The 17,234-nt window shown below is 41.4% G+C and overlaps 1 long non-coding RNA gene across 1 annotated transcript in view; it reads left to right on the top strand.

Annotated features, from left to right (window-relative positions):
* The window catches only part of LOC149951722 (uncharacterized), a 28,378-nt gene extending 12,999 nt beyond the window's left edge, over positions 1-15,379 (top strand). Inside the window, exons 2-3 of the long non-coding RNA XR_016479869.1 lie at positions 12,608-12,763; positions 15,324-15,379. This is a non-coding gene — a long non-coding RNA (uncharacterized LOC149951722). The remainder of the gene's footprint in view (positions 1-12,607; positions 12,764-15,323) is intronic.
* Positions 15,380-17,234: the final 1,855 nt, after the last annotated feature.

The following is a 17,234-nucleotide window of genomic DNA, read 5'->3' as shown; positions in this document are numbered from 1 at the left end:
GCCCAGGTGAATTATGGCGTTCGACGCGACATCTATCGATGAATTGTTGAAGATAGTTTTTTTGTGTTTTTATGGAATATTGAGTCGTTAATTAGCGGATGTTTATTTTAGTTTTTGAAGATAATTGAAATAGCAGTGTAAAGATAAATTATTATGTTAAATCTTCCTATTGTTTATTAAATAAACAAGTCTTTGAAAATTAGGCTTAGGCTTTAATCATATATTTCTTAATTTAGCCTAGACTTAGCGATTTCTCATGTTTAGTAAACACGTGGCTTAGCCGTGGTAAACATTTTTCGCGCTTTAGGAGTATAGGCCCTTTAGTAGCGCCACCTTGATGATAATTTTTGATAATTAAAATATAATTTTTAAAGTACGAAAATAGTATTTTAAAACAACAATTTTTGCTTTAGTTATAATTAAATTATACTTACATTTAAAAAAAAATAATAATAATAATAATAATTAGTTCTTTTTCACAATCCAGGTGGCGCTTGGGAAGCTATAATTCCAATGAGGATAAAGGCCAGCAGTTCGTAACGGTCCCCCTTCTATAGTACGTACGAAAGTACACAGAGTTATAAGTTATAACCTGTGTAAATAGGCTGTAACATTCTGGTTAGCGGATGAAAATAGAGCAGTTTATTACATTATCGTGACTCTATTTAAAGTGAAAGGTCTAATTGTATCACGCCATCTGGTATCTTTCGTGAATACGTAGATGGAAAAATTAAGTTTAACTATTTAGTTTTTTTATTAGAGCTAAATTAAAGGATTATCTTTTAATTAAAGGAAGTACGAACATAAATGAATTATTGTGTATCAACGAATCTCTGTCACCAGGTTTAACAGAAGCTAGGGGTGATTGGTGCAAGTTACCTTAAATCAAATAATTTATTTAGATAATTATCGAAATATTGGGTAGATTACTAGATTATCAATTATCATGTCAAGAAAAATTAATTTTAAAACGATTTTCCAACCGATGTCGTTACTGTTTCAATTTGAATCGCAATCTTTAGTTAGGCCTTGGTAGTACTTCTTACGTTCTCATTTACCTAAATACGTTCTTGGCCTTAGAGAGACTGGATCGCGTCCCCTTCAATCGTTACTTGATAGTTCACTGGCGGGCTTAACTCCGGTTGTTTCTCCGCGTCCGTGGTATCAAGTGACGTCTATTTTCGATTGGAGTCGTAGCCAGACGAGAAAGGGAAGTCCCTTAACCGTAGAGGTATCTTTTTCGTCTATATTTGAGGCCTATGAGTTCGTAGAGGCTTTTTGTCGAAAGTGACTGTCTGGCGCGATTTTCTTATTGTTTTAAACCTAGTAGATGGCTTTGCTTATTTATCAGCTGAGAGTTGATAATGTCACCTTTGAATTTTTAACGGCAAGGCTGCCTTACGATGAATTTAGATTTTTGATTTTGGAGATTTTGATAGTTCTCAATTTTTAAATATAATTTTGGAACGTAAATTTGACACTATATATTTCAATCGAAGCGTAGCTAGATATTACCTTAAATCCCTAGACATACTTTATCCCCTTGACAATGACAAGTCCATAGGGCTTCGTGTACATATTATTGTTGATTTCAATAAATAATGTACATTTTTTAAATTATGATTAGTAAATGGTGACCATGACCTGGCTATTTTCATAGTTTATTTTTTATATTAAATTTTTTAATTTAATTTGATTTTAATTTAATTAATTTTGATTATAATTTGATTTTGATTTTAATTTTCATTTTGATTTGATTTTAATTTTATTTTAATTTGATTTTTTAAGGTTTTATGCTGGGTTTTCTTGCCAAATTGATTAATTTAGAGTATAATTATATTTAATGAAGATTAATTTAAATTTTAATTGAAAGTTAAAGTTAACTGAGTTTTCTCTGAATTGACATTTTCCTAAGCTTTCCTAAATATTTTAAATCGGCGATTGTTTTAAAGAAATCCCTTTATTTAGTACTATCGTTGGTAGATTTCCTACTACGTTTTAGACTGCCACGCCACCCGTGACTGTTGACGGAAGCTAGGTTATATTCCCATTTAATTGCTTTAAATTTAGTATCAAAATGTATTAAGACAACACAACTAACGTAAATTGAGTAAGCTACTCTTTGTAATGGTTTTTTAATGATGGCTTGCAACAGCAAATTATTCCCTTTATAAAAGGTTTGTTTGGCTTTTCAAAGTAACCACACATCGCAATTAAAGGTAAGCCTATGCTTTTAAACTCGGCCTAATCTGTATTCGGTTTTTTCCTGAACTGAAAATACCATCGATATACTCGTTATTATAGCGTAGTTCGTACCCTCGCCGCAACTATTAAGTAAACAACGCGTTTAGAACAACGCTAGACTAAGCTAAAAAAATATGTCCTTTTAAAAACCCATTATGTTTGGTCTGGAGAAACAAAAATTCTTGTCAGTTAACTTTTTATTTTTGTTACGAACACGCGAGGAAGTAGAGCTAATTTTAACAGTTAAGACTGTTAAAAGTTGCAACATTTCGAGCTTTTTTTAACGTCAAATGAATTATTGTGGACGTTGCAAAAATTATATGATTTTGAGCGTTGGTCCTAATCCTCTTCATGCTCGAAAAGTAAGATCCATAAGTATGATACCAGTGCTTCCACTTGGACAATCTCAATTCTCTCTCTTTCGGATCTAATAAATCCCTTTTTAACAACTTTTTTCTAGTGTTGTTAATTTTCTAGAAAAATAAAGTTTTCCGCAAATCGGAAAATAAAAAATTGAAACTTAAATTACTACAAAACATTAATAGTGTTACGTTGTTAATCAGTTTAAACTAGTCTCGAGGTTTAGTTTTACTTTTAGATTCGAAAAAATTAGGCGAAAATGCCGCTTTATTTAAATTTGCAAACAATATATTAGACTAATCATGGAATGAAAACTTTTTTTAATTTTTTTTTCGTAAAAATACGGAACATTTTCCGGAAAAAAGGCCTCGGAGAGTAAGTGCTAATGAGCCTCCGCCTGGGATTTCTAAATCCCAGTTAATTTCATTCGAGGGCAGTGGCGTAGCTAAGACAACCTAGCCCCCCCCCCCCACGAAACTATTTTCTGGGTTTTAGTCGGTATCTAGCATATTATTTTATAGGAATTTAGGGGCCCCCTGAAGGCCTGTTGCCCTCCTGAATTGCGGGGTCTGCGGGGGCCTTATTTACGCCACTGTTCATGGGGTCTAATAAAGGTCGAGGCGTGGTGTTTGAAGTACTAGACCAAAATATTTCTGGCGAAATTTAGGAAAATTAACAAAAGCCTTTAAATACTAATTTTCGAAAAATCCCTTAATTTTCCAAAATAAAATCAATAAGTGGAAGCACATAATGATACTTGCTATTGTGTCAATGCTAATTTACTAACCGAACCTGTAGATTTAGTTGGGCATATTTAAGACACTAGGGGGCTCTGTACCGGACTAAACCTTGATTACCCAATAACTCTGAAAATCTGTTGGTTGAAAATTTATAGATTATGGTTAATAGTCATACTTCTTGGTATTAATTTACATACGACCAAGAGCGGGTCGGTAAAACTATAATTCCGGGCCCCAGGACTCCAGGAGAAGTCTCTATTATAGACATAACTATTCATTTTAACTCGGGTGAAGGATATCTCGTTTGCTTAAATGCGTTCCCCAGTACCCTGGATTGTGCCACGTAGGAGCAACAAACACAGCACTCCACACGAGGAGAACGCGACCCGTCAAAAGGTGTGCATTTTCTCGCGTACATTTTTCATTGGTTAGACGCTTTAGCGCCTGCTGCCGTCGGAAGGGGGATATTCGGAAATTGTCTTTCCCCCGCCCCTAAAACGTTCACAACACTGCGTTAGCGTGTTTAAAGGCTAGCTGCGTTCTCCTCGTGTTTGTTGCTATTAGCTGCCATAACTGGACATGCATCAGATTTATAGCCCGATGTACCGGTAAGAGTGAAACCACACCACCGGAGGTCCATCATCAAATGCCCTACGCCAGCGTCCACACGCCCGGACAGGTGACAAATCCAGCATGGGTAGCAGAACCCCACTGCTGATGGTCGCACCTTCGACGCAAGCCGCTCAACCCAGCAGAAGGTGCAGCAATGGGCCGACCAACACGCCACTTCGCACACAGCAGTGGGAATGAGAGCGGATGCTCTGGCAATGCCAGCCGACACCCTACCTAGAAAGGTAGAGAGCCAAGCCCTTTGGAAAGAGCGCCTAAAGGGGAACGGCGGGCACACGGCAAACCGCATAACCCGGCACAGCTGGCAACGGAAATCCCGGTGGAACCCCAAAAGGCCGGGAGATGGTCGCCGTGCCCTCATGCGGAGGCCCGCAGCCCCACAGCAGGCAACTCAATCCGCCGAAGTGGCCAGTTTGCCCGGCCCCTCTCCGTTAGCCTGGGCCGAAGCCCAGTTACCAGCCCACACCTGACCGAAGTCGGAGGTGGAGATAGCTCCGTCCAAATGGTCCTAACATCTCCCAGCGCGCCACCGCCCTTATGGGTTACAAGAGCCGGACCCCGACTCCCCGGTAAAGCCACCAGTTATTGCACACTCCTACCCCTCGTGGGCCAACTGCCATAACTGTGAAAATAAGTTCGGTGATAGTCTAGGCCACCTAATTCATGGCGGAACCCCAACTCATTTTTTTACTTATCTTAAAAGACTCTTGACACAAACAAAGATGGCCGCGCTGCGAATTCTCGGAACCCCGGCGACCCTTCCTCGGAACCCCGGCGACCCTTCCTCGGAACCCCGGCGACCCTTCCTCGGAACCCCGGCGACCCTTCCTCGGAACCCCGGCGACCCTTCCTCGGAACCCCGGCGACCCTTCCTCGGAACCCCGGCGACCCTTCCTCGGAACCCCGGCGACCCTTCCTCGGAATCCCGGCGACCCTTCCTCGGAACCCCGGCGACCCTTCCTCGGAACCCCGGCGACCCTTCCTCGGAATCCCGGCGACCCTTCCTCGGAACCCCGGCGACCCTTCCTCGGAACCCCGGCGACCCTTCCTCGGAACCCCGGCGACCCTTCCTCGGAATCCCGGCGACCCTTCCTCGGAATCCCGGCGACCCTTCCTCGGAACCCCGGCGACCCTTCCTCGGAACCCCGGCGACCCTTCCTCGGAACCCCGGCGACCCTTCCTCGGAACCCCGGCGACCCTTCCTCGGAACCCCGGCGACCCTTCCTCGGAACCCCGGCGACCCTTCCTCGGAACCCCGGCGACCCTTCCTCGGAATCCCGGCGACCCTTCCTCGGAACCCCGGCGACCCTTCCTCGGAATCCCGGCGACCCTTCCTCGGAATCCCGGCGACCCTTCCTCGGAACCCCGGCGACCCTTCCTCGGAACCCCGGCGACCCTTCCTCGGAACCCCGGCGACCCTTCCTCGGAATCCCGGCGACCCTTCCTCGGAATCCCGGCGACCCTTCCTCGGAACCCCGGCGACCCTTCCTCGGAACCCCGGCGACCCTTCCTCGGAACCCCGGCGACCCTTCCTCGGAACCCCGGCGACCCTTCCTCGGAACCCCGGCGACCCTTCCTCGGAACCCCGGCGACCCTTCCTCGGAACCCCGGCGACCCTTCCTCGGAACCCCGGCGACCCTTCCTCGGAACCCCGGCGACCCTTCCTCGGAATCCCGGCGACCCTTCCTCGGAATCCCGGCGACCCTTCCTCGGAATCCCGGCGACCCTTCCTCGGAACCCCGGCGACCCTTCCTCGGAATCCCGGCGACCCTTCCTCGGAACCCCGGCGACCCTTCCTCGGAACCCCGGCGACCCTTCCTCGGAACCCCGGCGACCCTTCCTCGGAACCCCGGCGACCCTTCCTCGGAACCCCGGCGACCCTTCCTCGGAATCCCGGCGACCCTTCCTCGGAACCCCGGCGACCCTTCCTCGGAACCCCGGCGACCCTTCCTCGGAACCCCGGCGACCCTTCCTCGGAACCCCGGCGACCCTTCCTCGGAACCCCGGCGACCCTTCCTCGGAACCCCGGCGACCCTTCCTCGGAACCCCGGCGACCCTTCCTCGGAACCCCGGCGACCCTTCCTCGGAACCCCGGCGACCCTTCCTCGGAACCCCGGCGACCCTTCCTCGGAACCCCGGCGACCCTTCCTCGGAACCCCGGCGACCCTTCCTCGGAACCCCGGCGACCCTTCCTCGGAACCCCGGCGACCCTTCCTCGGAACCCCGGCGACCCTTCCTCGGAACCCCGGCGACCCTTCCTCGGAACCCCGGCGACCCTTCCTCGGAACCCCGGCGACCCTTCCTCGGAACCCCGGCGACCCTTCCTCGGAACCCCGGCGACCCTTCCTCGGAATCCCGGCGACCCTTCCTCGGAACCCCGGCGACCCTTCCTCGGAACCCCGGCGACCCTTCCTCGGAACCCCGGCGACCCTTCCTCGGAACCCCGGCGACCCTTCCTCGGAACCCCGGCGACCCTTCCTCGGAACCCCGGCGACCCTTCCTCGGAATCCCGGCGACCCTTCCTCGGAACCCCGGCGACCCTTCCTCGGAATCCCGGCGACCCTTCCGCGGAATCCCGGCGACCCTTCCGAACCGCTGGTCTAGGCTATTTGTCATACTTATAGTTATAACGTTACTTGTGGTAGAATGACTATGCTGTTAAAATTAAATCAAATTAGCTCGGTGTTTCACTGGTTCCCGGCCAATTAAGTCCTTCGACTATTGAAGCTTACGCCGGTGACGCATTTCCTCCCCCCACTTGTTAGTCATTCTCTCAAACGTACAATTAAACGCGTTCATGTCGTTGCATAAGCGAGATGAATCCCAACGGACTTCGAGATATCGCTCTGTATAATTTGGGAAGCTCAAAGTCGAAGAATGTGTGGCATTCAACTTATACTACTACTTCTGCCAACCCTTGCAATTTTCAAGATTTAGGATTTGATTTCGACCGAAATTCGGGTTAATACTTAAGTATATGGTAAGGACGAATAACCGTTGCTAGGTCGTCGAAAATCGATGGTTATTTTAACATCTACAGGGTGTTTCAAAAGGTTATGCAAAACGTTTATGGAGTTGTAGGGGGTGAGTGGAGAAGTGTGCCGGTTTTTTCCCCATTTTCCTACGATGAGTTAAAAGAGCGCCAGAGAGCTTCAAAGTCTGGCCTTCTAGCCCCTGGAAGTAGCCTGCAACAAGCGCAGAACCAAGCAGCAGGGACTTAAAATACTAATTAAGTTTACTTTTTTACGCTGGTTACCTCAATTTGTTTGTAAAGCCCTTTTTTACCTATCACACGAACTTAAACCTTAATGTTCGCGTTTCAATGCTGCTTGGTTTTGTACTTGTTGCAACCTACTTCCAGGGGCTACTACGCCACACTTTGAAGCTCTCTGGCGCTCTTTTCACTCATCGTAGGAAAATGGGGAAAACACAGGTATACTTTACAACTCACCAGTCTCACCCCCTACAACTCCTTCAAATTTTTGCGTAACCTTTTGAAACACTCTGTATATAACAGGGTTCATACAGACCGGGAAAAACTGGAAATATTAGGAAATTTGAATTCCCATTTTTAAGTAAAAATCAGGGCAATATGGGAAATTTATGAGGGTTCTGAAAGATTTCCCTATGAATACAAATTTCTATCAATATGTTTTTCGTATTAAAGATTTGACTTTACTACTTCTGTTATATTATAATATCTTGAACCCAGAAAAATCCCAGAATAATCCGTGGAAAAACCTGGATATATCAGGGAAATCGAGTTGCCAATAGCTGTATGATTGGTTAGAGTTTAGGTGATGCAACATTCTCTATCGGCGTAAAATAGAACTATTTTGTAAAGGTTAAGCAAAGATAACATAGATTCGAAATTTCTAAAATTGAAAGTTTTGTAAAGAAACGATTACCTACTTCCGGTACGTGACCTTCGAAAAATTGGCCACCATCGGTGGCTTTAGGCAGACCCATATTAAAGGGGAACGGTCAAGCTTTAACCAGTTAGATAGCCCTATAGCCCATTAAAAACTAAAATTTATGACGAAAACCGCATCAAAAAATATTAGCGGTTAATTTTTAATAAAATAAAGATATTTCGGTAAATTGAAAAGCGCGCGTCTGCCGCGACACCTGGTGAGAACTTGGTGAAGAGAAGTATTCTGGAGTGGAAAAGTCGGGTGCCACCTACGGCTTTGTAAAATTCCCATCATGCTCTTTTTGGTCGGACGTCATCAAGCCAGAATGATGGCAGATAAAGCTGACGTCCTCCTCCAAGGTGAGAAGTCGGTGAGACAGAAAATCAACGTAAAAGCTGAAGATGCAAAAAAGTTTTGCACGCGCGGCGCGTTCCAGTTATAAGAGACTTAAGCCTAAATTGCGCGATTTTAAAAGTTAGGATAGTTCGCCAATCGCTCATACGGGGTTAGGGGGGTTTAAATACATCATATTGGAAACCAGTAGCGCGACCAAGTGTAATTTACACGAACTAAGATCTGGAGGGAACAGAGCTAAGGTGGTCAGATGTGTTAAAATTATAATATTTCTAGTTACTAGTGCAAAATAAACTAATTAAGAATTAAAGACCACGAAGATTAAAAGTGCCCACAAATGTTTATTTTAAAGAATTGTAAAATTAAGTCCGACTAGTATCGGTCGCGTTATTGAACCGTCATAATTTAATTTTATAATTTTTTAAATCAAACATTTTTGTGCACTTTTAATCTTCGTTGTCTTTTACTCTTAATTAGATGTGTTAAATCCAATATTTTTAATTGGCCAACAAACTTGGTCATAAAACAGTTGAGATTGAAAGACTGCGTTGTTTCTTCGAGTCATCCTTCCAACTGGATGAGACGTCTGGCTCTGTCATCTAGGTCTGAAAAGCGTCTATTCAATTTGCCCCTCCTCCCCTAATAGAAACTAAATGGTGTGGCTAAAATAGCACCTACCCATACATTGTCTGAACTGGTGCGGGGAATCAGGCAAAGTTGGACCAATATTCTACTTTCTATAGTTCGCCGAATTCCCGCCTTTGCGCGAGCTTTCTGGTGACCTTGCCAAACGACTACGGGCAGCGAAGTTGGCTGCTCTCTCCCGCCAACGCCACAACAATTCATTCCCCATTTTGGTCGCCCCCCCCCCCCCCCGCAGCCGCTGTCATTATTTTGGGGTCTTTTATTGGCGCGTCTCGCCGTCTGCTCCGAAACGCGGCGCGATAGGGCGTCATAATCCGCTCTCCCTCCCAGTCCGTAGTGGCCTTGACATAATAAGCGCCCGCCGCCGACGACCCTGGTTTACGTCTCTTTACGTCACGTCGGGCAAAGTAACCTTACGTGACCTTTCTGGTGGTCATGACTTTGAAATAGTGTGTTCTGGACTCTTTAACGTTTTCGTAGAGCCTTCTCTGGTGGTCTTGACGCGGTTTTCGTGATCTTACGGTTGGTTTTTGACATGGTTGTTCTGATCCCGTGACCTTTCGGTTGGTATTGACATTGTTGTTCTGATCCCATTACCATTCGTGACCTTTCGGTTGGTCTTGACATCGTTGTTCTGATCCCATAGCCATTCGTGAACTTTCGGTTGTTCTTGACATCGTTGTTCTGATCCCATTACCATTCGTGACCTTTCGGTTGGTCTTGACATCGTTGTTCTGATCCCATAGCCATTCGTGAACTTTCCGTTGGTCTTGACAACGTTGTTCGGATCCCATTACCATTCGTGACCTTTCGGTTGGTCTTGACATCGTTGTTCTGATCCCATTACCATTCGTGACCTTTCGGTTGGTCTTGACATCGTTGTTCTGATCCCATAGCCATTCGTGAACTTTCGGTTGGTCTTGACATCGTTGTTGTGATCCCATAGCCATTCGTGAACTTTCGGTTGTTCTTGACATCGTTGTTCTGATCCCATTACCATTCGTGACCTTTCGGTTGGTCTTGACATCGTTGTTCTGATCCCATAGCCATTCGTGAACTTTCCGTTGGTCTTGACAACGTTGTTCGGATCCCATTACCATTCGTGACCTTTCGGTTGGTCTTGACATCGTTGTTCTGATCCCATTACCATTCGTGACCTTTCGGTTGGTCTTGACATCGTTGTTCTGATCCCATAGCCATTCGTGAACTTTCGGTTGGTCTTGACAACGTTGTTCGGATCCCATTACCATTCGTGACCTTTCGGTTGGTCTTGACATCGTTGTTCTGATCCCATAGCCATTCGTGAACTTTCGGTTGGTCCTGACAACGTTGTTCTGATCCCATTACCATTCGTGACCTTTCGGTTGGTCTTGACATCGTTGTTCTGATCCCATAGCCATTCGTGAACTTTCGGTTGGTCTTGACAACGTTGTTCGGATCCCATTACCATTCGTGACCTTTCGGTTGGTCTTGACATCGTTGTTCTGATCCCATTACCATTCGTGACCTTTCGGTTGGTCTTGACATCGTTGTTCTGATCCCATAGCCATTCGTGAACTTTCGGTTGGTCTTGACATCGTTGTTCTGATCCCATTACCATTCGTGACCTTTCGGTTGGTCTTGACATCGTTGTTCTGATCCCATAGCCATTCGTGAACTTTCGGTTGGTCTTGACAACGTTGTTCGGATCCCATTACCATTCGTGACCTTTCGGTTGGTCTTGACATCGTTGTTCTGATCCCATTACCATTCGTGACCTTTCGGTTGGTCTTGACATCGTTGTTGTGATCCCATAGCCATTCGTGAACTTTCGGTTGGTCTTGACATCGTTGTTCTGATCCCATTACCATTCGTGACCTTTCGGTTGGTCTTGACATCGTTGTTCTGATCCCATAGCCATTCGTGAACTTTCGGTTGGTCTTGACAACGTTGTTCGGATCCCATTACCATTCGTGACCTTTCGGTTGGTCTTGACATCGTTGTTCTGATCCCATTACCATTCGTGACCTTTCGGTTGGTCTTGACATCGTTGTTCTGATCCCATAGCCATTCGTGAACTTTCGGTTGGTCTTGACATCGTTGTTCTGATCCCACAACCATTATTTACCTTTCGGTTGGACTTAACATCGTTGTTCTGATCTCATAACTATTCTTGACCCTTCGGTTGGTCTTGACATCGTTGTTCTGATCCCACAACCATTATTGATCCTTTGGTTGGTCTTGACATCGTTGTTCTGATCTCATAACTATTCTTGACCCTTCGGTTGGTCTTGACATCGTTGTTCTGATCCCATTGCCATTATTAGACCTTTGGTTGGTCTCGAAATTCTTGTTTGTGACCTTTCGGTAAAGTCTTAACTTTCAAACATGTTTGTTCTAACCTTTTAACCATTCCGTTGGTCTTAAAATGGATGTTCGTGACCTTTCCGTTGGTTTTATCTTTCAAACCTTTTCACACTGACCTCTTAACCTTTCGTGACCTTTTCGGTGGTCTTGTATTTGAAATATTTACTATTTACTATTTTTGACTTGACTGACCATCTCTGGTGAACTTGACCTTTGTGATACTTATAACTGCAACATAACAGGTCACCAACGACTCGTGACCTCTATGGCCGTTGATTCTATTAAATTTTCACCACCCCTGGAAATTTAAATAGTTTTAAGACATTCTAGTTAAGCTCTCAGGTGAATTTGACCTTGAAATATCGGGTGTTAAATAACCATTGCAAGGTAAACCTGAAATCCGCTTATGCATTTTACCTTACCTGTTGGCACGTTTGAAATAGCGGAAATTCATTAATTTTTAAAAACAATTCTCCTACAAAAAGTCTGATTTTGAAAACCAGGATCGGTGGAATATATATCATAGGAATAGCAACTCTTGACTCTTTACCGTCTCGGGGGGGGGGGGGATAATTTCCGGTAATGTTATTAATTATAATTATATAATTATAATTTATATATTAACCGGAAATCGAGGGGTCGGACACTTGCCATTGTTTTGTACGGGTTTTCGGGATTTCGTAGAGATTTTGGCGATTTTATCATTACTTTTTGAAGTGATTTTGGGATTTCAATGTTAATTTACCATAGAGAGAGTTAAAAGATTTTGCAATTTTAGAAAGTGTATGGGATTTTGGTAAATGTCAGACCCCTCGCCGGAAATAATGCAAACCCCTAACTTCACACCCCCCCGAGTTTAATTTAAAACCTCCAATCAGAGTTCAACTTCCGTTAATGTTATAACTTACGCCTTGTCTATTAAAATATATATTAACCGGAAATAATGCAAACCAATAGCTTCAGAACATCCCCCAGAGAAACATTTAACCCCCCCCATCAGAGTTCAACTTCCGGTAATGTTATACATTACGCCTTGCCTATTAAAATATATATTAACCAGAAATAATGCAAAACCCTAACTTCAGAATACCCCCCCCCCCCGACAGATAAATTAATAAAAAAACCTCATTTCGAGTTTCTATTCCTTTTTATATTTTCATTCGATTCCTCTTGTATATTTTCTACGAAGAATCATAAATTTACTACCGTAACTTCTGAAACGTAAACAAATCCAGCACGCGCACGCGAGATCACCCTGTACACTGCCATATATTACGACGAGTCGTGGAGTGTGCAGACAGTAAATACGTTTACTCGGACGCCTCGCGAATGAAGATGGCGCTATTTAACTGTTTTTGTTTTGTTTCTCTCAAGGATCTACTCTAGCGGCGTCTGCTGCGGGACATTCACAAGAGATAGAAGTAGCGAGCGCGTCGCCTCGCCGATCTATGAGCCTCCTAGTGGTGTGCCGCCGCTCTACGCTCTACACGACCAGCTTCCTTCGATGACTGTAGGCCGCGTCTCAACCAGGTAGGCGCTATTTCGTTTCCATTTCCGCTTGTATTTCGATTTCCGCTTCTACCCACCGACGAATGTCTTCAAGGACGTGAAGATTCCGGCCTAACGCGGGAAAAACGCTCGTTTTTAGGACGAATCATTAACGTTACTTTCAGTTATTTTTCGGTCCGTTAAAAGTTAAAATCCTTCCTGATATGATGAAACTCCATTCGTTTCGCGTTCCAAGGTTAAATGTTTTTACGCGTTCTTAGCGTCGCGATAAGGGCTCGAAATCCATGTTATCCCAACACTACTAATTACTAATGCATTTGTCATTAATAAGAAACAATTACTTGAGTTTCGTTGACGTGTCGATAGATGAAATTTACTTGGTCTTCCGCAATTATTTTTGCCGTCACTTCAACAATGAACTCGTATTTTTAAGAACTTTGCACCTAAGCTTACAAAAAACAAATTAACGTGTTAATTTACGTACTAAAATCAAGCGTTTTGCGTCTTAATTGTTTACTATTTAGGTTGGGTATTATATAAAACCAGTGTTGCCATACTCTTTTAATCGTTGTCCACTTTAATTAACGTGTTAATAATAATAGGCATAATTTCAACAAGACACGTCAGATAATATTATATTCCTTTTTCCCGTTAAACGCATCTTAACAACGTATGTATAAACACAAAAACTACTTAAACTAGACGGAAATAAGTAAATTTCTAAACGTATAGTTTATAAATTATGCTTGAAATTCGGTTTAATGTTAAAACTTAAGTAATATTACTTAAGTTAAAACATTAAACCGAATTTCAAGCATAATTTATAAACTATACGTTTAGAAATTTACTTATTTCCGTCTAGTTTAAGTAGTTTTTGTGTTTATACATACGTTGTTAAGATGCGTTTAACGGGAAAAAGGAATATAATATTATCTGACGTGTCTTGTTGAAATTATGCCTATTTTGTTAAAGTTTAGGTGTCGAAATTTTCCAGACCTGTTTGTAGTGTAAACGGTTTTAAACTAACCTATTTTATCATTAATGGCAATGCCGTGTTTGAATTGTGCGTGTGTTTTACGCTTATTAGGAATAGAAGAGTATAGACGCCGCACACGACACGTAGTTCGCGTTCATCATTTTTGTATTTTATTATAATTTAGTTGTTAAAGGGTGTTTTAGCGTTAATTTAAATCGGAAATTACCCTCGCATCATTTGTAAATTTTGAATTAATTCCTAATTATGATTAGCCAGGGCCGTGCAATGGGGGAGGTATAGGGGGTAAACTCCCCAGGGCTCGGCGAAAAGGGCCCGGAAACATGCTTATAGGTATGTTAAGGCCCTGGGAGCGTGCTTTTTAGGGGCCCCGGTATGATAAGGGCCCGGAAGCGTTCTTTTAGGGGCCCCGGTATGGTAAGGGCCCGGAAGCGTTCTTTTAGGGGCCCCGGTATGGTAAGGGCCGGAAGCGTTCTTTTAGGGGCCCGGAAGCAGGATTTTTTAGGGGCCCCGGTATGATAAGGACCCGGATTCAGGATTTTTTAGTGGCCCCGGTATGATAAGGGCCAGGAAGCAGGATTTTTTAGTGGCCCCGGTATGATAAGGGCCCGGAAGAAGGATTTTAAAGGGCCCCGGTATGATAAGTTAGAAGGGTGACATAATAGATTGCAAATTAAATTCGTTGCCGTAGTTAAGCCCCTGCATAGTCTAAACGGTACTTCACAGTTTTGAAAATTTTACTACGAAAAAAATATTGTACGTTTTTCTAACATTTCGTAAAATTCTTACGAAAACTTATCTTATATACTGTTTCGCAAAGATTCTCGTACTTTGAGCGCTTTCTTTTTGCTTTGCCAAAAAGTTATCTTATTATTTTCGTAGATGACCTTATTTTGGGTGCCCGCGATAAGCGAGCCGTTCACTTTCTTGAGCGAATTTACCATCTCGTAAACTTTCTAATAGTTGGCGTGCTGGTGGGTTTCGTATTACCGTCGAATTACGTAAAGTGTGTTTTCTGTTATCCGGTAATAAATTTAATCCACTCTCCCAACTCCCAGCTTTCTCATATCCAAGATAAACTGTATCTTATAAAATGTTTCCTGATTTCGTATCTCCCGGGAATTACGGTTCTTTTAGTTCGAACTTCGTACCCTTGTTTTTTGCAGGTTTTAAATTTATTCCGTTTCATTTAATTCCGTTGGCATTGGTGACACTATTTAACGTTCTTCAATTTCATTAAAAAATAGCGGTTGACTAGTAGGATTTGCTCCATTATTAATTTCCTTAAAGAATAGGCGATCATATAAAGTAAATTTGGTCTTAACCAACTTGTTAAAATGGGAAAACAAAATCACGTGACTACCTTTTCACAGCCAACTTCGATTCGGTGACTCGTGTTCATAGTTGGCAGTTCGACGTTAAAGAAAAAATAGATTACTTCCAGATACTGCAGACAGCTAATTAACTTACACTTTTCTATTACAAAAATGTTTTAAATAATAAAAATAAATAGATAATTTAGACGAATCGATCAAAATTTAAACCACCATTAGCAAAATAAAATGAATAATAGTTCGTATTTCTTAGGATAGATGGCGCTGCAGTTCTCCACAAAGTCACGTGACTACCATCTTTTCAGCCCCCATGGACTTTATAGTTTCGCCTATTGTTCTAATTACAAATTGTATTATTTTGGTTAAGTCTAAGAATGTATTAATTTAGACTTCAAGTTGTTTAATTGTTATATTTTTATCTTCTATTTGATAATTAATTTTAACCCGATTTAATTTTTGATGACTTTGTAAAGTTAATACTTAAAATTAACCAAAGAAAAATAGAAAATAAAGTGTATTTAGAAATTGGTTTTGTAATTAGAAAAATTTTGTTTATTTTTTCAACTTTGGTGTTCAGGGAGAAGCTCCATTACAGGGGCAATAGGCCATGGACTTTTCATGTGTCCTATTTTACGTTTTAGGCTCCCATCTGTGGGTGACGTCACTGGAAGCTTATTAGTGCGTTATAGAGCGCTGTTTAAAATTCAGTGGCGTCACAGATATAGTAGCTCTTTTTTCTATAATATTTGTATGTCAAATAATATAAATAATCGCCCTGTAGTAAATTTCCTATAAAACATTAAATTACAATAATCCTTTTGACAAAATTTTGCAGTTTAATTTCAACGTTATTTCAGTAAATATTTAATATCTATAATTGATATTACCAAATGATTAAATATTTAAAATCTATAGTTGATATTACCAAATGATTAAATATTTAAAATTATAGTTGATATTACCAAATGATTAAATATTTAAAATTATAGTTGATATTACCAAATAATTAAATATTTAAAATCTATTGCCAAATAATTAAATATTTAAAATCTATTGCCAAATAATTAAATATTTAAAATCTATTACCAAATAATTAAATATTTAAAATCTATTACCAAATAATTAAATATTTAAAATCTATTGCCAAATAATTAAATATTTAAAATCTATTGCCAAATAATTAAATACTTAAAATCTATTACCAAATAATTAAATATTTAAAATCTATTGCCAAATAATTAAATACTTAAAATTATTGCCAAATAATTAAATATTTAAAATCTATTGCCAAATAATTAAATATTTAAAATCTATTGCCAAATAATTAAATATTTAAAATCTATTGCCAAATAATTAAATATTTAAAATCTATTGCCAAATAATTAAATATTTAAAATCTATTGCCAAATAATTAAATATTTAAAATCTATTACCAAATAATTAAATATTTAAAATTATTGCCAAATAATTAAATACTTAAAATCTATTAATAGGATCATATTTTCGAGAAGTACCGCGCTTTGAAGATTTTAAATTATTAAAAAAAAAATCAAAATAATTATAAAAACAAGTCGGGTGCCAATTTAAATATCAATGTCTCATTTTAATTAATATCATTTAATTAGATGGAAAAATTTCAAGCTGACAAAAAACGTTAAAGATTCACGTTAAGTTATTATTTTTTATAACAAAAAAGTAAATGCAAAAAAGATAACGAAAACAACGAACCTTTTGAAATCGTGGCAGACATGGAAAAATAAACAAAAATATTTAAATTGTAGTCTAGCCAGCCAAAAATAGGGGAAGAAAACATGTCGAGATAGCTTCCCCCCATTTAGTAAATACCAGACTACGTCTGGTGTCTAGAAAAATTTATAATATATATTTTTATTACTCCATTAAAAGCCTTGGAAAACCATTAGTATAGTGAGAATGTCTAGCCGGTAAAATCGGATACAAAGTTGTGACTTGAATGTCTGCTGGTTTTTTATTGACAAATAAATGATGACTACTTTCTAAGGGGGGAGGGGGGGCTTGAAGCTAATGTTTGTACCGGCCGCCCTAATGGATTATTGAGATTTGGCAAAAAGACAATGTCCCGACTTGGGACGAAAAATCAGTCTCTAGAAAATACGTTGTTACATTGTAAAAGAGTTGAGTAAAT

This window comes from Leiobunum rupestre, chromosome 3 (genome assembly GCF_980474605.1).
Source record: "Leiobunum rupestre chromosome 3, qqLeiRupe1.1.hap1, whole genome shotgun sequence".
Classification (NCBI taxonomy): Eukaryota; Metazoa; Arthropoda; class Arachnida; order Opiliones; family Sclerosomatidae; genus Leiobunum; species Leiobunum rupestre.
Note: the sequence above shows the minus strand (reverse complement) of the source record. Positions and strands in the feature narration are given on the sequence as shown.